Source organism: Protopterus annectens, chromosome 2.part2 (assembly GCF_019279795.1).
Source record: "Protopterus annectens isolate FY-2018-M chromosome 2.part2, PAN1.0, whole genome shotgun sequence".
In the NCBI taxonomy this organism is placed as follows: Eukaryota; Metazoa; Chordata; order Ceratodontiformes; family Protopteridae; genus Protopterus; species Protopterus annectens.
In genome coordinates, this window is record NC_056730.1 from 379,011,467 (window position 1) to 379,034,552 (window position 23,086).

Genomic DNA, 23,086 nt, shown 5'->3' on the forward strand with positions numbered 1-23,086 from the left:
TCATGGCTTTTTTTTACTCACCTTTTACCAAATAGGCAACAGATCAAATATATTTCATTTACATTGCATATTTCACACATATACATGCAGTTTTCATTCTTACAACATTCTATTATTTTATATTAACTGCATATCTTGCCAGTGACACTATCAACCATTTCATCTGCCCCCCTCATAAGAACTCTGACAGGACAACCCCTCATTGTCCATTCACTAACAATAATAAGTTACAATAACAGATTGAACATGAACATAAAGTATTATTCATTGCATATCATCTTTCACTTTATATTTACTTTGTGGCACAAAAACACAGCTTGCTTCACAAATGTTTGTGACACCACTACAGATGCTCCCTGTCCTGTAAAATCATCACTCATACAGTGACCCCATTATTATTTTCTAAAGGTCAAAAACAGTGACCCCATTATTATTTCTAAAGGTCAAAAACAGTGACCCCATTATTATTTTCTAAAGGTCAAAAATACTATTTGTTTACCTTATCATTTCATCTCTTCTAAGGGAAAGGTTGAGCCATAATTAGAAAATTATACTCTTATTATCTTACAGATCACTTGATGTTCTCTTATTTTCCTACTCAGTACTCTTGTCAAAAATGCATCCATTTCACTTCCTTGGCAGCAGTCTTAATTTGACCAAGAATACTGCCTCCTATACAAATAACAGAATTACTTCACCCCAAATACACAGGATGCCCCTGTCTAATGCTTTAATATATTGCTCCTGTATTATGTTAATATATGTTTCCTGTACTCACATTAATCTATGTTTGTTCCACATATTGTGCAATGTGCACCCGTAGTAATCTGTCATATTTTGAATGAGTTGCATTTGATGTCCAGCTTCCTATGTAACCAGTTCTGTACTTTGCACCCAGGTCATGACTGGAAAAGAATCAGAAGACCAGGTCACTCACCTGGTTATCAAGTTATAAATAAATAATTACATAACTCCTATTTGTTAAATTCCACAGACATCTACTTGTTACACATTTATTAAGTGTTGCAACATTCAAGCTTCTTGTTAAATGGCATAGACATCTACTTGTTATACATTTATTAAGTGTTGTAATATTCCAGCTTCATACAATGCAAAAGCAAACAGAGCATTGAAATAATGAATTCCATTGCATACAATATTCTAATTTTTTTTATTTTATTTTACATATATGAGAGCCTGTATACATCACAGTATGCAGGCTACATAACATACATGTAAAATAAAACATGAAACTGATGAATTCAAAAAGTTAGACCATATATTATTATCAAACAGACAGTTGTAACAGTCATAATACAGAGGGTTATGATTGGGTTTTTGATTATAACCATGTCTTTAGGTGTGAGATATGGATGCAAAGAAATTCACCTCAAGAATGAAGCTTGAGACGTGTTTCTTGGCTTGCATGTTGAGAACACATAATAACTATACCGAGACCCAATTATAACTCTTTCTAGTGCATGGAGTTGTATCTACTCCATGTACTACCACTCACAAAAAGAAAAAAAAAACACAAAATGTTTTACAAGCACTTAGGGGGTGTGTAACACTTATTTCTCACCTCTGAAAGCACAGTTACTGTCAGATCTCCGTCTGCAGAAGTGCATTACAAGTTTGTTTTTTTCTGCAACTTTGGGGAATAATCATGGTACTCCATGCACTACAAAACAGTTTTGAACAACCACTATCACAACATAAAAAATCTGCATGATATAGCATAATTGTTGCTGTTATTTATATGTCATAAACCATCAGTTCTACGTAGGGAAGACCAACCGTATGTTGAAGGAGCGCATGAAGGAACATCTGTACGATATTTCAAGAAATACAGACTCTAATGCACTAGCTAAACATGTAGGTATGTTTGACCATAAGCACACTTTTAGATTTATGGTAGTGGAAGTAATTTTTACCAAAAAAAGGTGGGGAGACATAAGGAATCAGACTGATAAAGTGGAATTAGAGTGGATCATCAGAATGAGAGCCACTTGGGGAAAGGGAATTAATGATAAAGTATCTATAAAACCGGTGCTGCAGAGTGAAGGAATACACAGATGAAGTATAATGTGCTCTATTGTTCTGTGCTTTTAAATGAAGATTTACATGTGTAATTGAGATGATGTTCTTATTGGATGTTTTTTACTTTAAATATGTGTAAACTAGATTGTTTGATTGTCTGATGAACTGGCAGTTTAGGCTGCGAAAGCGCTCACCATTAAATTAAAGTATTTTTATCTTACTACTGGCCGTGGTTTGGTTCATCCTTTTTATTTCATAGGTTCATAGGTTCATAGGTTCATACTAGGCTATCTGCCCTAGGGCATTTATAAGCCTAGCCAGAGTGTGTTTGGCTTTCGCCACCCATTTTAAATTCATTTTGCTATGCCCTTTTTCAAGGTTAGTATACTGTGCCTCTGTCTAACAGTGACATAGAAGTGATACCCGGGATAAACCTACGATCCCCCATCCACTCATCAAGATTCCTCTTGAAGAGAGTCAATGAGGGACTCTGCCTAACCTGGACTGGGATTTTTATTCCAGAGTGAAGGGAGCCTCTGGGTTATGAATCTGTCCCTCCAGCATGTCCTATTTATTTCAGTGCTGAGGTTCAAGTCTCTCGAGCGCGTAGCTCGATGGGATTTGGATTTTCTGAGGTGCAGCATGTCCATTAATTCTGGATTGGACATGGCTTTATACATCAGGCACAGATCGCCTCTGAGCAGGCGGTATGCCACTGAGTAGAGCTGGAGTTTCTTTAACCGGGCAGCATATGGCATCTGTTTGAGCCCTTTGATCCTCTTGGTGAGGTACTTTTGGGGTCTTTCCAGTTGCTGCAGGTGTCTGGTAAGGTACATCCCAAAAGGGGCATTGTACTCAATTATGGGCCTGATGAGGGATGAGTAAAGAGGCACGATGACCTCCCCTGATCTAGATGTGAATCCCTTCATGATTAGGTGGGCTATATAAAATGTTTTTCTAACCACTTTGGCCACATGATTGTCAAATGAGAGATTGCTATCAACTTAGGTCCCCAGGTCCCTAATTACTTCTTCCATACTTAATGGATTACCACCTATGTGGTAATTTGTGGGCACTGTTTTGCCAAAGGGATGACTATATACTTTTGGCATTTAGCTTGAGGCCATGGCTCTGGCACCAGTTGTCTGTTTCTATGAGGCCCTTTTGGAGGATGCTTGTGTCGGCTGGAGAGTCGATTATGGCGCCCAGTTTGCAGTCATCTGCGAACTTGGTCAGCCACAGTCCTTCCATGTTGGCCTGTACCTCCGATAAATATATACCGAACAAGAGAGGTCCCAGGACTGAGCCTTGTGGGATGCCACTTGTAACTGGTTTGGAGTCTGACATGGCTCCAGCAATTCTAACCATGTAGGTTCTGTCCTTGAGCCAGTTTGCAACCCATCTAGTGACATAGGGGTTTATATTTAAGCTGGTGAGCTTATCTATAATGCCAGTGGCGTATTGTATCGAAGGCTTTTGCGAGGTCCAGGTAGGCTGTGTGGACCACCTTCCCCTTGACAATGGCCTTGGTGACTGTTTCAAAGAAATCAACCAGGTTTAGAGGCAGGATCTGCCCTTAACAAAGCTGGACTGGGTAGGATCCAGTGTCTCTAGGTCCCCAATATCTTTATTTATGAGGTCCATGATGATCCTTTCCATAGCTTTGCAGACCAAGCTAGTCAGGCGTATGGGGCGATAGTTTCCAGAATCCGTTGAGGCACCACCTTTGTGGAGAGGGACCACTGTTGCTGTGCGCCACTCTTTGGGTACATATCCTGTGGTAAGGCTGAGATTGAACAGTAGTTTTATGTTTGGGTTTAGCTCTTCTTGGAGTTCATGTAGGACGCAGCCTGGGACACCGTCTGGTCCCATTGATGCTGTGTCTTTTGCTTTGGAGAGGGCAGCTCTTACCTGAGCATCTGAGATGTCAGGGGGGCAGCACTCTGCTGGGATAGATATTTGCCCTTTTGGTGGGGGGGGGGGTTTGCGCTGAACCTGTCAGCTAGGATGTTGGCAATGTCTGTGGGTTCGGTGTATTTGTTTGTCATTTTGAACTAATTCTGAGCATATCTGGGAATTCCCACCCAGGTTCCTAACATAACTAAAGAAAGCCTTGTGATTATCCTTAGTGTACTGTGCAATTTTTCTCTCAAAGCTGGCCTTAGACGATTTTATGAGTGCCCGTAGTTTTTTGCTAACACTGATCAGAGATGCCTTCCCTTTTTGGGATTTTGCTCTATCATGTAGTAGCTTCCTCCTTCTATTGTATAGTTTGTTTATGGCTGGGGTCCACCAGACAGGACGTCTGCCTTTGGAGGATTGGGTCTTGGTTTTATTTGGGATTCCATGATCCATGCATTCCTGAAGGTGTTCGTAGAATGCGTTTATAAAGGATTCTGTGGTCTGGGCCGTATTTTCCACAGGTCCGGCGGCTTCGAAGGATTCCAGCTCGCTTCTGAGGCGTGTGAAATTTGATTCAGAAGTTTTTCACTGTGGTTTTCTGGGCAGGGGGTGGGGTTGGGATGTGAATATCCAGTGAGATTAATTTATGGTCTGATCTTACCAGTGAGGGATACACTTCTGGTCTGGAGTGTAGAGTCCCCATGTTGGTGATGATCAGGTCCAGTATGTTTTCCCCTCTTGTGGGAGTGGTAATAAGTTGTTCCATAGCATTTGAGTTTATCAATTCTAGGAACCTTTGAGCTAGGATGTTGGAGCTAGAGTAATGCTCCCAGTCTATGTTTGGGTAGTTGAAGTCGCCCAATGTAATGGTGTTTGGAGAGACCTTCATATTTTCCAGTTGTCTCAGGAAGGCCGAGTGGGGTTCCTGGGTTTGGGAGGGTGGTCTGTAGCAGGCTATAAACTGGAAGGCAGTTTTACCTACTATTAGTTGCACATGGATAGTCTCTGATGCTTCGTGCTGTGCCACCAACTTGGAGGTGTGGGTATCTTTGATGAATATTGATACTCCCCCTCCTTTTCTGGTTCGGTCCAAGTTTTGGGGCCGAAAAGCATGGTATGAGGTATAACCTGGTAGTGCTGGGGTGCTCTCGGGAGCCTTGAACCAGATTTCTGTTACTGCACAGATATCGATGTTCTCCATGCTAAGGAGAGTTTCGAGTGCATGCATCTTGAGGTTTAGACTTCTAGCATTGAGTAGCATTACTCTTAGTTTCTTATCCCTTGTGATATATATGGAGGTGGGTTTGTCTTTTGAGCCGTGCCTAAAAAAGGCACTATGGGGGTAGCAAGAGCCTTTGCCAATATCCGAAAGCCCAGGGGTGACAGGTGAAAGCCGTCCCTAGCGAAGCATCGTGGCTTGTCGAGCATGTCATCCCAGGCTGACAGGCATTGGATCCCCTTTGAATGACACCAATACTTAAGCCAATTGTTGAAATTAATCATCTTGTCTTCATATTGTGGCATCATTCTTGGTGAGGGTAAGATGCTACTCAAGGTCAGGGTCATACCGGCCTGGGCTACATGCTCAGAGAGCTCCTCTATGTCTCTTTTCATGTATTCCAGGTAGGTACGTCTCAGGTCATTCACACCAGCATGGACAATGACGGAGTCATATTTGTACTTGCCTTGGAGTGACCTGAGTGCTTGTGTTATGTGGCGGATCCTAGTGCCCGACAGGCAGCTCACCATGATCTTCTCCTTGTTCAGCCTGGTGAGCGGGACGTCAGTGTGCCTGACGATAGTATCACCTATTACAAGTGTATCAGGTGTGTTGTTTAGCCTTAAGGGCTGTGACTGTTTGGCACACTGGCTTTGTGAGCTATGTGTTGCACATGTTTTGTTTTGGGGTAGAGGTTGCTTAGGTGTCTGCTTTGGAGGTCTCTGCTGCTTAGGCAGATATTTATTTAGAGCCTCCGAGTATGTTTTTGTGTGTTTATGTGTTTGGTTTGCTGTCGTGGTAGGTCTATGTGAGACTGGAATTGTAGTGAGTGTGGTTTCCTTCTCCTCCTGACTGGTTACGCCAGTACTGAGTTGAGAGAGCTTAGCCTCCAGTTTGGCTATAAGGTTGCATCTCTCACATGTGTTGGAATTTGTTGGGAGGAGGAGAGGGTTGTCTGTGTACATGAGGCAGTTGTAACATTGCCTCAAGATTCCCAGATTCACCAGCTGGACCGGAGGAGATTGACAACTGACCTTTGGACATGCTAGAATAGTATTGGGAATTCCTTTATAATTGAAAAAAGGGCCAATGGGAACAAGGTACTCAAGGGAGTTTGTGAGGGTGTAGTGCTTTTAATTTTTAGTGCTGACTTATATAATTGCTTTAGTGAGCAAGTGCCAGGTAACTTAAGTGCAATGTGTTACAGGTAACTTAAATGCAAAACGACAAACAGTAACTTTCTTTCAAGTGAAACAAGGAAATAAGTACAGTAAGCAATGCAGGTATCACCAGGGATCCACAGAAGCTGAAAAGCGTTTTAGGTGGAATTAGCATTTCAGGAAATAACAAGCAAACAAGCATACAAACAAAGCTAGATTCAGCAGGCCTGGGTCTAGTCTATGCTACAACAAACAAGGTGTACCAATTTCAGTAAGAAACAGTTCAAATATGCAGGCACTATAAGCCTTTAACCAGAAATTCCCAGCTCAGAAGGGCAGAGTCCAGCCTCTCCTCCCACAAGAGTGCAGACCACGAACCTTCTTAATGTAAAATAACTGGCCTGAAGCCCAAGTGCTTAAACCAGAACTAATACACTTTTAGAATAACAGACACTGAGCCCTCAATCAGCAGTTCCCAATTTAGAAGGATGTAAGCTAACTGTCCTGCCACCACAGTGCAGACCACAAACCTTCCTAATGTAAAACAACTGGTCTGAGCCCAAGTGCTTAATCCAAAAGACTTAGAATGATAGCTGCACTTTAATCAAGTTACTACCAAGCAATAATAAATACAATTGAGTACTATAAAGAATGCATGGATTAGTGCTCAAGTCATACAAATAAAGCTAGATTCAGCAGGCCTGGATCTAGTCTATGCTACAGCAAACAAGGTGTACCAATTTCAGTAAGAAACAGTTCAAATATGCAGGCACTATAAGCCTTTAACCAGAAATTCCCAGCTCAGAAGGGCAGAGTCCAGCCTCTCCTCCCACAAGAGTGCAGACCACGAACCTTCTTAATGTAAAATAACTGGCCTGAAGCCCAAGTGCTTAAACCAGAACTAATACACTTTTAGAATAACAGACCCTGAGCCCTCAATCAGCAGTTCCCAATTTAGAAGGATGTAAGCTACCTGTCCTGCCACCACAGTGCAGACCACAAACCTTCCTAATGTAAAACAACTGGTCTGAGCCCAAGTGCTTAATCCAAAAGACTTAGAATGATAGCTACACTTTAATCAAGTTACTACCAAGCAATAATAAATACAACTGAGTACTATAAAGAATGCATGGATTAGTGCTCAAGTCATACAAACAAAGCTAGATTCAGCAGGCCTGGATCTAGTCTATGCTACAGCAAACAAGGTGTACCAATTTCAGTAAGAAGCAGTTCAAATATGCAGGCACTATAAGCCTTTAACCAGAAATTCACAGCTCAGAAGGGCAGAGTCCAGCCTCTCCTCCCACAAGAGTGCAGACCACGAACCCTCTTAATGTAAAATAACTGGCCTGAAGCCCAAGTGCTTAAACCAGAATTAATACACTTTTAGAATAACAAACACTGAGCCCTCAATCAGCAGTTCCCAACTTAGAAGGATGTAAGCTACCTGTCCTGCCACTACAGTGCAGACCACAAACCTTCTTAATATAAAACAACTGGTCTGAAGCCCAAGTGCTTAAACTAAAAGGCTTAGAGTGAGTTACACCAAGCAGTAATAAATACAATTGAGCACTTTTAAGATGACGCAAAAGCAAAATAAAGTAGGAAGAAACACAAATACAGTAAAAGCAGATAAAATTTTTATTTTTTTTTTTGAGTGAGCAAATAAGATGGGCCCAGGAGGAGTATCCAAGTGCAAATTTACAAGAGGGGCGGGCAGTTTCAAAGCCACCAAGATCAACACCAAGACAAAAACAGGGAAGGTGGGCAGGAACCTACTGAAAAACAGAGTCACAGCTTCCAGCTAGATATTCCTCAATGCAACACAAACAAATTACTTTAAATCGTGTATTATTTGATAAAAGTGCAGATACAAGTTACTTAGCTTCACTTATGCGTTCAATTGATAGGATACAGGTCTTAGCCAACCAAAGGTCACAGTTTATTTTTATCTACATTGCTCTTAGTTTGTTGATTGAACCATTTATCAACACCACATTTCTGCTTTTCTGTGACTTCTGAGTTACACTTACATAAATAAAAAATAAAACTGCACTAGGACCTTCATTCTGTACCATTAATCCTCATGGATATATCAATGGCCCAACATGACCAGTTCAGAAATGATCTGTCACATTTCCTATGTGTGATTAACCTATAAGTGTAGCATTTCTTCTTAGTGGAAAAAATATGCTGTCACAGTATTTGCCATTTTAACATTTGGAACTATTTTTGGGAGGGGTCAGAATAATGCATTATTCCTTTGAATAGCTCAGTCTTCAGCTTCAATAACTGTTGTGAACAGCCAAGTTCTTAATTACTATAACCCTTTAGTTTAACTTAAAGGTATATACCTATTCCCAGGTAAAACAGTTCCTAAGTTTATTATAACATACATTTATTCATGACTACATAGTCACTCAACTAAACATTTTTATCCATGTAGCTTGCACCAAAACAGATTTATACTTCCACAACCTCAGATGAACTGCAAGAGTCTCTCACCTTTACATTTCCCAGATAATCAGTCACCATCACCTCCTGTACTGATTGCAGGGACAACTATTTTAACTTGGCCTTAGCTTCTTTAGCATTTCTAAACAATAGGATACCAAATGCAAAAAAAAAAAAAAAACCAGCAAAAAGAACTTTCAGCACAGGTGGTAAATAGAATCTGTATGTTAACACACCTCTTACATTATAATTATATTCATAAACAGCAATGCAGCCTCTGGTAAAAAATTGATTCTGAAAAATCAGAATCCACATACATCACTCAATCTGCAACTGTAAATTTCCTTTCTTGTTGTCATAACAGCGATGAGGAAGGAAATTTTTTATATGCAGAGACAAAATGCACTAAAATCACCTTGGTTTAACAACTTCTCTGATGTAGGTGCTTATAACCTTACCACTTTCAAAATTCCTAACTATACTTTTTGTAAACCCTATCCACAGCACCATTTTGGTTTTCACAAGATCCATGAAATTTGAACAGTCTTCACTAGCCACTGTTCCAGACATTTCCATATTATTCCTTCATGGTTTTGCCCTACATTACAAATATTTTTTTCTGCACATGTTCCACTATATCACTCACATTACTTCTCTTATTTTGTACTTTCACTATGTGCTACTATACATATTTCATGGCAAGTTGTATATAATGTGAAGTTCAGTCATCAACTTAAGACTAATATATTCACTAAGGAATAACCCAAAATTGGACAATGCTGGAGAAATGAGAGACCAATAATTACAACAACACCTCCAGCTGGAAGCACACGGCACCAATAAAGGCAATCCCGATGGAAAGGAGCCAAAAAAACAGTATATGTTAAATCCAAAAACTGCCAGTAACACAAAACGGCCAAAAACTATTGCCTTTTAACTCACACATCATTTTGGATTTAACATATATTGTTTTTTGGCTCCTTTCCATTGGGATTGCCTTTATTGGCACCGTGTGCTTCCAGATGGTGCTGTGGATATTCATTAAGGAAGCCAAATATGTTATACAGTTCAAACATCATTAACTCTAAAGTCTTCATTATTTTTTTAATATTCAAGAAATATCTTTTACCATTTCTGGGTTACAGCTGCCAAGGCCATTTATCTTCTTGATTAGCCATATGTGTACATTTTTCTTTAATCCTCATTAAATTCACCATCATTTCCATCCTTTCAGAGATCATCACCACCCTAGCACTTTTTGCTGAATCAATGTCCTTCTCTCATGTAAAATGTAATTCTTAATCACACAAAATATTACTTTAATTTACCTCCTGAAAGGTAACTAAAAAAGGAGCTATGCAATCTTATCAGGTAGTGCCAGACTTCCCTTCTTATGAGTTTTAGAAATCCCCCAGCAGAACTACAGCATGCATACCTGAAATGCTAGTCCCACTATCACCAGGTTAGCAAATTTCAATCATCCCCATATTCAGTCATGACATTTCCTGATAGATAGCTTCATAGTAGGAGAAAGTCTACCTCTTGACAGAGAAGTCTGATAGAAATAATATATGCTATATATATATATATATATATATATATATATATATATATATATATATATGGGTCTACTCCACAAGCATGAAAGACAACAATACTGAAGATGAGAAGGCCGAGACGAAAATTCTGAAACTTCATGTCAATGAATGACCATAAACCTGACAAATTTCCAATGGTAAGTAACCACTGGGCCACAAACTGATGGAAAATACACTGTACCATTTCCAACCCACCAAGTGGGGGCTAGGCCCCTACACCCCCAATGTGGGGGGCTGCACCCCCACACCCCCCAACTAAGTACACCAACTCCAGGATTGCACTACAGTGGCAAAAATAGTAAATTCCCCTTGTTGACCAACTGGTTACTTACCATTGGAAAGTTGTCAGGTTTGTGGTCATTTGCTGACATGAAGTTTCAGAGGTTTTTGTCTCGGCCTTCTCATCTTTGGTATTGTGGTCTTTCGTAACAAAACACAAACCAAGAAGACCACAGGAAGACTAGGTATTGTGGTCTTTTGTGCTTGTGAAGTAAACCCATCTATCTATACACACACACACACACACACACATATATATATATATATATATATATATATATATATATATATATATATATATATGAGAGCACTCCATATATTTGAAGAGTCATCATTCATAATCACAAACGTGTTTAACACTGGCAGAGGTGATCAAAAGTCATTTGATCACTTCTGTCAGTGTGAAATCTGTGCAAGTTTGTGCATTTTGAGGATTGGGGAATTTGCCCTTTTCCCACTGTAGAGTGATCTCGGAGTTGGTGTATATAATTGGGCGGGGGTGCAGGGGGGCTTGCCCTGCAAAAAAAAGTATTTTTTTGTTTGATTGCTTTGGCTTTTGATCTTTCAGGATCGATCATTAGCCATTCTATGTTTGTGTACAACGATGCTTTGAAGTACACCTACATATATATATATATATATATATATATATATATATATATATATATATATATATATATATGTGTGTGTGTGTGTGTGTGTGTGCGTGTGTGTGTGTGTGAGTGTGTGTGCTTGTGTGTGTGTGTGTTCTTTTTTGCTGTTTTTTTCAGTGTTTTACAGACTGACCATTTCGATTTGATTATTGTTTGGCTATTTGTGGTTCGGTGTTATGGCATTTTGTTAAAATGTCATACTGTTATACACACACAAAACACACACATAGAAACACAAAATACACACCTACATTCTCGGAGGCTTTCAATAAAAACCTGCCCAAGCATCAGGGACCTCCAAAACAAAAACGCAAACAAACTCCACCCCTTAACACAACCCGAATGACACATAGCCCACAAACTCAGTGTGCCACTCAACCACAGCCCATAAGGCATAACAATGTAACCAACACTCTAGTCATAGGTGACTCTATAGTCAGGCACACTGATGTTCCACTCACCAGGCTAAACAAGGAGAAAGTTACTGTCAGCTGCCTGTCAGGTGCCAGGATCTACCACATAATGCACGCACTCAGGTCACTCCACAACAAGTACAAATATGACATTGTCATTGTCCATGTTGGTGTGAATGACCTGAGATGTACCTCCATGGACTACATGAAAAGAGACATGGAGGAGCTCTCCGATCTTGTAGCCCAGGCAGGTATGACCCTAGCCCTGAGTAGCATCCTGCAATCACCCAGAATGATGCAACAGTACAAGGATAAAATGATTGACTTCAGCAAGTGGCTAAGCTTCTGGTGTCATTCTAAGGGGATCCAGTATTTGTCTGCCTGGGAGGACGACATGATTGACAGACCACAATGTTTTGCCAGAGATGGCTTGCACCTGTCACCCTTGGGATTCCGGATACTGGCTAAGGCTCTTGCCACCCCTATAGTGCCTTTTTTAGGCAAGGTTTAAATGACAAATTCACCTCCATAACAGGTACAAGCAAGCAAAATCTGAGGGTAATGCTACTCAATGCTAGAAGTTTAAACCTCAAAATGCACTCACTCGAGGCACTCCTTAAAATGGAGAACATCAACATCTGTGCAGTGACAGAGACCTGGTTCAAAGCTGCAGAGAGCACCCCTGCATTACCAGGCTATAATTCATACCACACCTTTCGGCCACCTAACCCAGAACGAAGCACTAAAGGTGGAGGCATGTCCATATTCATTAAGGATATCCACACCTCCAGGCTAGTTGCACAGCATAATGCATCCGAGATTATCCAAGTGCAACTAACTCTAGGCAAGACCGCAATCCAAATTGTAGCTTGCTACAGACCCCCCACCATGCCCCAGGATTCCCACTCCTCATTTCTTGATACACTGGAAAGTATTAGGGTACAACCTAACACCCTAATAATGGGTGATTTCAACTACCCCACATTAACTAGGAAAACTACTCATTTACCAACACTTTTGCTCAACGTTTTCTGGAATTCATAAATTCCAATGCCTTGGATCAACTTATTCACACCCCCACCAGGGGCAGCAATATCCTAGACCTGGTCATTACCAACATGGGCAACCGGTGGTCCACACCAGAGGTCAATTCCTCGTTGGTCAGATCCGACCACAAGATAATCACCCCAGACATTCACATCCCACCCTCACCCCCAATTAGGGAAACCACCGTAAAAAAGGAAACCACCGTAAAAAACTTCTCCAAAGCCAACGTCACACTTCTTAAGACAGAAGTGGCAAATTTCATGACACCCATGCAGATGGACAATAGAGGTACTTCTGCTGAATCCCACACAGATGCACTTTATAAGCACTTCCATGAGTGCATGGATCAAGCTATCCCTAACAGAACCAAGATGCTATCCTCCAAAAAAAGGAAGCCAGTCTGGTGGTCCTCTGCCATAAACAAACTCTACAACAGAAGAAAGAAACTGTTGCAAAGAGTAATATCCCATGACTGGAGGAACTCCCTGGTCAACCTCAGTAAGAAGCTGAGATCCCTCATAAAATCCTCCAAAGCTAGTTATGAAAACAAAATTGCCACTGACTCTAAAGACAACCACAAAGCATTCTATAGCTATGTCAAGAATCTCAATGGCAACACTCAGATCTGCTCTGAGTTACAGCACAATGGCAGTAAATATACAGAACCAACTGATATTGCCAACATCCTGGCAGATAGGGTCAGTGCTAACTTTACCCCCCTCTCACCCCCTAGCGGGCCCATCTCTATACCGGAAGAATGCAAAGTTCCTGTAATCACGGCTGCACAGGTAAGAAACATACTCTCCAAAGCAAGGAACACAGCATCCATGAGACCTGACAATATCCCAGGCTACATTCTACACGAACTACAGAATGAACTGGCAGCCAACCTAAGTACCATGTTCAGTCATAGCCTCACCTCAGGCTTTGTGCCCACTGAATGGCGCACCATGACAGTTATCCCACTCCACAAAGAGAGAGCCATGATGGACCCCAGGAACTACCGCCCCATTAGCCTGATGAGCCTGGTCTGCAAGGCCATGGAATGTATAATCATGGAATTCATAAAAAAAGACATTGGTAATCTCCAAACTCTGGACCCTAACCAGTTCGGATTTGTAAATGCAGATCATGTCTCCTAAACCTGATTGACTTCTTTGAAGCAGTCACCAAAGATAGATGAGGGTAATGTGGTTTACACAGCTTATCTAGATCTCGCCAAGGCTTTCAACACCATCCCCCTCTCTGGAATTATAGATAAGCTCACTAAACTAGGTATAAATCCCTATGTCACAAGATGGGTTGCCAACTGGCTCATGGATAGAACCCACACTGTGAAAGTAGCAGACTCCAAATTCGACTTCAGACCAGTGACAAGTGGAGTACCACAGGGTTCAGTCCTGGGTCCTCTCCTCTTTGGTATCTACTTCTCTGAAGTACAGGCTAACACAGAAGGTCTTTGGCTAACAAAGTTTGCAGATGACTGCAAACTAGGAGCCATAATTTAAACTCCTAACGATGTGGACGTACTACAAAAGGGCCTCACTGAGACGGATGCCTGGTGTCAAAGCCATGGCCTGAAGCTCAATGCCAAAAAGTGTATTGTCATCCCCTTTGGTAAAAACTCTGTACCCATGAACTACCACATAGCTGGTAGTCTACTTAATGCTGAACATGTCATAAGAGACCTTGGGACACAGGTGGACAGTAGTCTCTCCTTTGATAATCACATTGCCACAATGGTCAGGAAATCCTTCTATGTGGCTCACCTCATCACAAAAGGTTTCTCATCCAGAAAAAAGAGGTAATTGTTCCCCATTACTCATCACTCATTAGACCCACTATAGAGTACAATGCCCCTTTTGGTATGTACCTCACAAGACATCTACAGCAACTGGAATGGTCACAGAAATACCTCACAAAGAGGATTACTGGCCTCAAACAGATGCTCTACGCAGACCGTCTCAAAAAACTCCAGCTATACTCTGTCGCATATCACCTACTCAGAGGCGATCTCTGCCTAACATACAAAGCTATGTCAAACCCAGAGCTGTTGGACATGCTCCACTTAAAGAAATCCCAATCCTTCCAAGCTACATGCTCTAGGGACCTAAACCTTGACACCACAATAAACAGAACATGCTGGAGGGATAAATTCCTATCCCAGAGACTTCCCATACTCTGGAACAGACTACCTATCTATGTCAAACAGAGCTCCTCATTAGCACTCTTCAAGAAAAATCTTGATGATTGGATGGGAGATAGGAAATTCACCCCGGGGATCACTTCTGTGGCTCTGCTCAACAGGGGCACAGGAAAAAAAATTTCTTGGGTGGCAATAGCCAGGGTACATTTTTGGCTAGGCTTATATAGGCCCTAGGGCCAATAGCCTAGTACCTACCTATGAACCTATGAACTTGTATATAAATAAATATGTGTGTGTGTGTGTGTATGTGTGTGTGTTTGTGTGTGTGTGTGTGTGTGTGTGTGTGTGTGTGTGTGTGTGTGTGTGTGTGCGCACGCGTGTGTGATTTGATCTTACTAAATGCACAATATCTAAACACAAGTGATTGAAATAAAAGTGATCTAACACATCGTTCATCTAAACCCAGATGACACAGTCTAACATACTATGGTAAAGCAAACTGCAATATTACTTTTACATCCTGGATCATTTTCAGATGCTACTTAATCTGGAATGTTATACCTAGCAAAAAAAAATGGTTTCTGAATGGCAATGACTCAATGACTGGTAGTTTCACTGATATATACAACTAATGGATATTCTGAGTAATAGTCAGCTCAAAGAAAATAATACAGATCCTTTTACTGAAAGAAATGGCATCCAGCTTTCATTCAGGGAAGAGTCAATATTTCATGTGGTAGCAATTTTTCATTCTCATTTTGGGCTGTTTTTATAAAGCATTGTGTGGCATGGAATAGGGCAGGTGTGCAGTATAGCTGCCCATTAAAGCCCTTTGCAATAAATAAATAATTGTACACCCATTATGCACACATAATACACCATGCACACACCATAGATATGATCCACCCTGGATCATATGTGATTCAGAAACTGTACACAACCTGTATACAAGCTGGTTCCCATGGAATAATATATGGGATTGCAACTGCGTATAACCAGATAGTGTACTACTTGTCAGCACAGCTCTCTTCCTTGTTGATATTTTGATCAGCATACAGCACAGAGCAGCATATAAAAAAAAAAAACATGTAAAAGCCCTATCAGCAGCAAAATTTTCTGCAATATGATGCAGGCAAACCTGCTACCACAACCACTACTGCAACCACATTTGTCCTGCCCGCAAACATTGATACTGGTAAATTCCTGTCAGTGGACAGATCTCCGCATCACCATACCATGATAATGATGTTAGGTTTGCTGCCTAATGAATAACAATTGTTTATGAATTGCTATTAGACATGATGATGGAGCACAATACAGCAGGGAACAGATAGGTAACAAGGTATTGTTTTACCAAAACATTACTAACTATCATTCCATGCTGTACTATGTTGCACTTTAAAGCCAGAATTGAATCGCATCGATCATGAATTTCTGTAGCATGGTAGGGCATAGTATACAATGTCTACTATGTGCTGCTATGTGACATCGATAAATACAGGTATTCCACTCAACTCTACACCAGCATTCTGTAAAACTGGTCTATGTCTATAAACTGTAATTCATATTCCAGCCTATCTTGCTATTTGTTATTGATAAACACAAATATTGTACTGTACACCAGTATTATGTATCATGAGCTATGTTCATAAATTGTGGATCATACACCAGCATATCCTGCAATGTGCCATTAATAAATACAGATATTCCACTATACATCTGCATGCTGTATCATAACTCATGCCTATGAATTCTGGGTCGAACTCCAGATGACCCTTCTATGGGATATAATTATTCCATTGTACTTGGCTGTCATCAGGCTGATTATTGAATATAATGCCCCATTCAGTATGTACCTGTCCAATCATTTGTCACAATTAGAGCAACTGCAATGCTTTCCCACTAAAAAAATCAAGGTCTGAATCACATAAACTATGCAGACCATCTCAAAGCATTGTTGCTCTTCTGAGTATCATACAGGCCACAAAGGGATGGCCTCTGCCTCTTACATAGAGACTTGGCAGAACCTATCCTGTCAGACCTATTATACATTCACAAGTCAAATGGAAGTGTGAACACCCATTCAAGGGATTTCAATTTGTTTTGCAACATACATGGTACATGTTGGAGGGATTTGTTTGTACAACAGATAATATGTTTTCTAGGGAACTGTCTTCCACTGCACAAACATCAAAGTACTTATCTTATTCTATTCAAACATAATTTGGATGAATGGATGGGAAGCTGCAAATTCATCCCTGGTTTAGAACCAATTCCTGTTATGAATAGGGGCAAAAATAATGTCCCAACATATCCTTTTTCTGCCCACCTCTGGGTATTTGTATGCAAATTATAAGTGCTAAAAATTAACACGGGAATGTAAAGCTGAGCTTCGGAGGATCCTCACAGATCAATAACCTAGTAAGCACTTACTATTATCTAGCCAACCTTTTATGAGAATGTTGCACACCAACTGTATTTTTCTGTCCTGTTTTGAATGGCTTCTCATCTCCTTAAGCTTCTTAGCTGATACAGGAAACAATGAATCTTTTTTACGTTCCTACAAGTAAATAAGTGTTAATAGCTATGTGTCCATTTACCATATTCATGCTGAACCTGTAAGTCATATTTCTACAAACTCAACAACATTTTCTGTAGCCTTGAGGGAGCTTTATGAGGACACTTATACAAATTGCTTTGTACTGCTTTGTATCTCTTTCTACTGCAACTGACTTGTCATAAATATAAACACGGAATTTTTGACAACCAAAGACTGCTGCTTTTGTTTCATTCACTTTCTGCATGTAATATAGATGTGGGCTACAAACCTCCTTTTTTAAACACCTTTATTATAAAATCACCGAAGACATAGGCACACATACATTAAAAGAAAAGAAAACATAATAACAATTTTTTCAAATGACACACTTTATACATTACATTTTTTTCTTTACAACAGCTTTCTTTCAGCCCAACATTACATAAATTACTCAATTCATTCCTTCCCTTAAACCTCACTCCTCATCTTGAGCACTATTCTGCATGTATTGTTCCCATAAATTCCTATTTATTTCTTTGTAATTTGTACCTCCTCTTTTTTAAAGATCCATCTTCCAGTTCTTTTCTCTTTTACAATATTCAATACTTAATATGCTTATTCCTTGATTTCTTCCTCTGCTTTATCATCACCCTTTTCTACTTTGAATTGTAACCTTCTGCTTGTGTTATATATGAACCTTAACTGAGTGCCTCTAAATATCCCATCAAATCATGTAATCCTAAACCACCTTCTTCTATTGGGAGGATCAACTTATTCCACTTAACTCTTGCTCTCTTTCCCTCCCAAATAAATTCCGTGAACATGCTATCCATTATTGACCACAACCTTTCCTTGCATTGCTAAAAATATGTCTAACCTGTATATAAAACTAAAGGGATTAAAACATTTTCATTGCTTGTATCTTATTCATATCCATTAACAATAGCTTCCAGTTTCTCTCTTTCATATTTTCTTTTGTTTAGTCTCATTGCACATATCCTTAGCTACCATAACATAAGCCTATTTAATTCATTCTCATAAATATTTCAGCACATCATGTCAACATAAATGTGGGTGTTGCTGAATCAAGTCTTGAGAGGGTATATAATGTATGGCTATTGCTTTTTGTCATATCTTCATTAATTTTATATCCTAAAAAGTCTTGAAACTGTCTCAAAATGTTCCACAACATCAGGATGTCCTTTTTCTAGATTTATCAAGAACAAAACCTTTTAATAATGTGCAAATAAAGCCAACTTTTCTTGATTATTGTTATGCCAATTATATCCTTGAACTTCTAAGCCCCTTATTTTCTTTGCCATTGTATCTCAATACTCTAAATATAAAGCAAGTAACAAAGGGAAAGGAGCAAACTCTTGTCTGGCTCCTCATGTAAATACAACTTATTGGAGATGAACACTCCCACTTAATTATTGTCTCCAAACCTTCATATATTCTCTTAATTAATCTTAGTATTGTATCAGGGAATGCAAATGGTTCCCTAGCCATACTCATAAAACCCCAGCTTAGTCTCTCATATGTTTTCTCTTCATCAAGACCCACCAATAACAGTGGCATTTTCCTTCATTCCGCTTCCCTCTGGATCATCATTGTTTTATTATTGTTGTCAAATGTTTGTCTCCTCTGCACAAAATCATGTTGATCTATAACCATTAGTTTTGGCAACACGTTTGCCATTCTTTTAGTTGGTACAGCTATAAACACTTTATAGTCATGGTTTTAAATTGAAATGAGTCTATATGAGGCTGAGTCTGATGGGTCTTTACCCTCTTTGGGTAATATAGTCTCCATAACGTTTTTATAAGATGGTAGTGCTTCCCCTCCTTTTAAAATACTGTTAAAAATTTCCAGATCAATTTTATCCCTCCTAACTTCCAAACTTCAACAGGAAGACCATCTGTTTCTGCAGACTTCCCTGCCGATTGATTATACATCAGCATTTTTTACCTTATATCCTCCTATCTTAACTATTAATTGTTGAGATTCATTTTACTCTGATCTTGGAATAATTCTTTTATAAACATTTCAGTTTGTACTCTTTCTTGGCTTCCACATTCCCCTACTTTATACAAATGTTCATAAAATTTCAGAAATATCTCTAATACCTCTATAGGATCTCTGGTTATTGGTCTCATCATAGGTTCCCTATGTTTAGTGACAACCCTTTCTACTTTCTGCTGCCTAAGTTGCTGTGCTAAAAGTTTTTGTGCTCTGGCATTGTTATCAAAAATAGTTACTTAAAAGCAATCTTTCTAAAGTCATGCATTTATTCAAATACTCTTTTTTTCTTAGCACTTTGTGGCTGCTCCTCTTCTTGCTTTGTGAGATTCCCCTTATTCTACAGTACTTTAACCTTCCTCAGCTTCTCTAAATAATTAGTATAATTTTTAACCATATCTTTCTTTTTTCAACTCTAGTTTTAAATTCCATTTTCATTTTATCCCACTCATTAGCTAATCATCCTGAAGAAATGTCTATCTTACCTAAAAATGCTTGAATAATTTCCACTGCCCATTATTTAAATCCCTCTCTAACAGGTAGTTGGGAAAGCACTACTTTCTCATTTTTACTTCATTAACCTGCACAACTTTTTTATCAGTTCATGATTAGAAAATTATTATTGGATATATGACAATACTTTCAAATAAATGCACATGTTCCTGTGAAATATAATTTCTACCCAGTCTAGCCCATTTATCTTGCCTTGGAGAGTAATATGTAAATTTTCTCCAAGTTCCTACTGCTGATTTCACATCTTCCATACCAAATATTTTCATAAATGTCTTTTGAAATCCACTTTAGGTCCCCTGATACATCCTCATTATTGCAAATCAAGTTCCAGTCCATACCGATGAGTAATATTCTCTGCTGAAAGCTGATTATTTCTTCCAAAATTTTCTTAAGATTCATAATAGAAGGTTTTGGTGGAATATTAATACATGGCAGCATAATACTCCTTCCATGCCAATAACCCCTTCCTACCACAAATCTACCATTGGTGTTTTTTTCTTTTCCTCTTCTATCACTATTGGTGCTCCTCTAGTAATCAGTATTATTATGTCCCTTTTCCTTTGTCCCTGATATTCTGCTGAATATCCATTCTAAAATCCTTTATTTAACAAGTTCACATGCTCATTTCTTTCCAAATGTCTCCCACAGCATTTCTATTTGCACTCTGCATGTCTTGATATAATTCAGTACTCTTTCCTTTTTGTCTATACTTGTAATTCCATTTACATTTCAACATGCTATGGATAGAACAATTGTCCCAAACTGTCACTCACTTGCATAGCCTAATCTACAATTAAGGTTACCATGCTAAAGCACATGTTATAACCTGTGTCCCCACTTACACCAGCTGCTATTTGTTTTTTTTTCTTATCTTCATTACCCTCTCAGATGTGAAAAACAGCTTGTATGCATTCAGTGAACTTTAACTTTTAGCCCTTAATAAATGTGTACTGGCCGCTTTTAAATAAAACTAAATTATGCACTGTTCTATTAAATGCATTAAATTATTAAAGCTTCTATTCACTTCCGATAATTTCAAGCTTTATTTTTTATTTTTCACTGAAGTGTTTGTCATTGTTACCTTTAAAGTGAGCATTCCCCTCAACAAGGAAAGCTCAGCATCTCAAGATTTATTGTTTGCACCTGCAGACAACCTGTCTCCATGTAAAAGTAGTAAGTTATGAGAAAAAAAGCTAATAAGTTGCAGCTGTATTAAGGGAATTTTGTAAATTTCACATAGAAGAGAATATACAAATCCACCTGACTAACGGTGTTCAATTGCAGATGTCTTGTCTCTCACTGAGAACATTAGCTAATGGAAAAAAAAATGATATCTTTGCAGATGCAAGAAGCTTAGCATTTTTTATTGTTTCATCATTTTGTCTTATTTTTCAAGCCTATTTGCTTATAAAAAATGTGTTTATAGCTTACACCAAGGACATTTAGACATCCACCCTTGTACAAACAAGGGGAATTATCCTCTTAGTTATAAATGTAATATAATCAATACACTTTTACAACTCTACCCCATCCCCAGCAGTCCAGTGTCATATCATTATGTTAACTTAAAATTGTTCCTGCTCAGCCTTTCTTCTCTTATTATACTATAAAAGCTCTATTTCAGTAACTGAAAAGACCCCCACATTTAAAATACCCCTGACTGCACACTCTACAAAACAGATTTACAATTTAACATGCAGTTGATATCATGAAATGTATTATACAAATATTAATAAGAACAAATGTTGTTTTACTTTCAGTTACTTCTTTTTTTCCTTTTAGAGTCCTTCTAAACATTAAAGACATAATGTGGGGTATATGCTTTGTAGTCCACCCACAAGTTTTGCAAAGTCAGACAAAGTCCAGTCTTTTCTCAGCCACTTTTATTTGCAAGCCATAGATCACAATTGTGATTAATGCTTTATAATCTCACATTTATTTGCTAACTTCCATGTTGCTGGTCTTATTCTTGTTCCTCTCTATTTCCCAACCTATATTCTGGTTCATGTCCATGGAACTCCTGATTCTTCAAGTCAATTCCTGTGCTTTTTTTTCTGCCTGTCAAGCATTTTCCTTTGGAACATTAGAAAAGGTTTCACTAGCAAAGTCTGTCTATGAGCTTTATTGTCAGAAGAATGAGAAGCAAGAGTCCTCTTCTGTTTGTGGGATCACTTTTGTTGGATAATATATTTTCTCATCCAGGAAAAAAAATACCCTGGAGGCAGATGGATACAACAGCTTGAATTTACACCTGCCTCATTTCCCGGATTGCTGGTATACATTTGCTTGTCTTCTGTCTTTTGTACAGCAAATAATAATTTTCCACAAACATTCTGCTTTCTCTAATTTTTAATACTTTCCCCTTTGCCACAGTATTGTTAGGATCAAGTCTTTCTGCTGGTATGACTGCATCTTTACTAATATTAGTTTTGGCTGCTTTCTCATGGCCAAGTTTGGAGCATACAGTTGATGTCTCCTTTCCATTAAAAATCCTACTGTGGAACAGCAGTCCAGTCACTTATTTGCACTTTTATAAATCAAAACAGTCTGTCACTTCTAATTTCTCTGGTAGTGCAAGAAATCTCAGGTTTACTCTGTGCTGATTGTATTGTAACTCTTCTATTGTATGAAACAGCTCTTTTTAAAAGCCTTGTACTCAGCCAGCCTTTTTTTCATTTCTACCTTTGATTTTTTCAGTTTTATTAGTTCATCTGAATAGCTAGTTAAAACCTCTTCTATTTTTCCAGCCTTTTATTTGAGTCAATGTATTCCTTCAATGCTTCATTTATTTTAATCATTCCTGGGTACATCTGATTTATTTTTTCCTCTAAATTACTGAAAGCTCTTGAACCAAAGGTGAAGCCTGAACTGCTTTTTGTTTAACAGCTGCAGGATCTTTCCTAGTCAATGTTTTTTCTTCACCTTTTCTGGTTGATTTTTTTTCAGATTCTCCAAATTTCTTCATTGCTGGCATCCAGGCAGTGTATTTACTAGCAAGTAATTGAACTTTACCCAATAACAGTGTCAATGGCACTCTGTTTTCTCTGTTTCTGTTTTCACAATAGGAGAGCTGAACTTAAGCCATTGATCACTGTGCAACCATC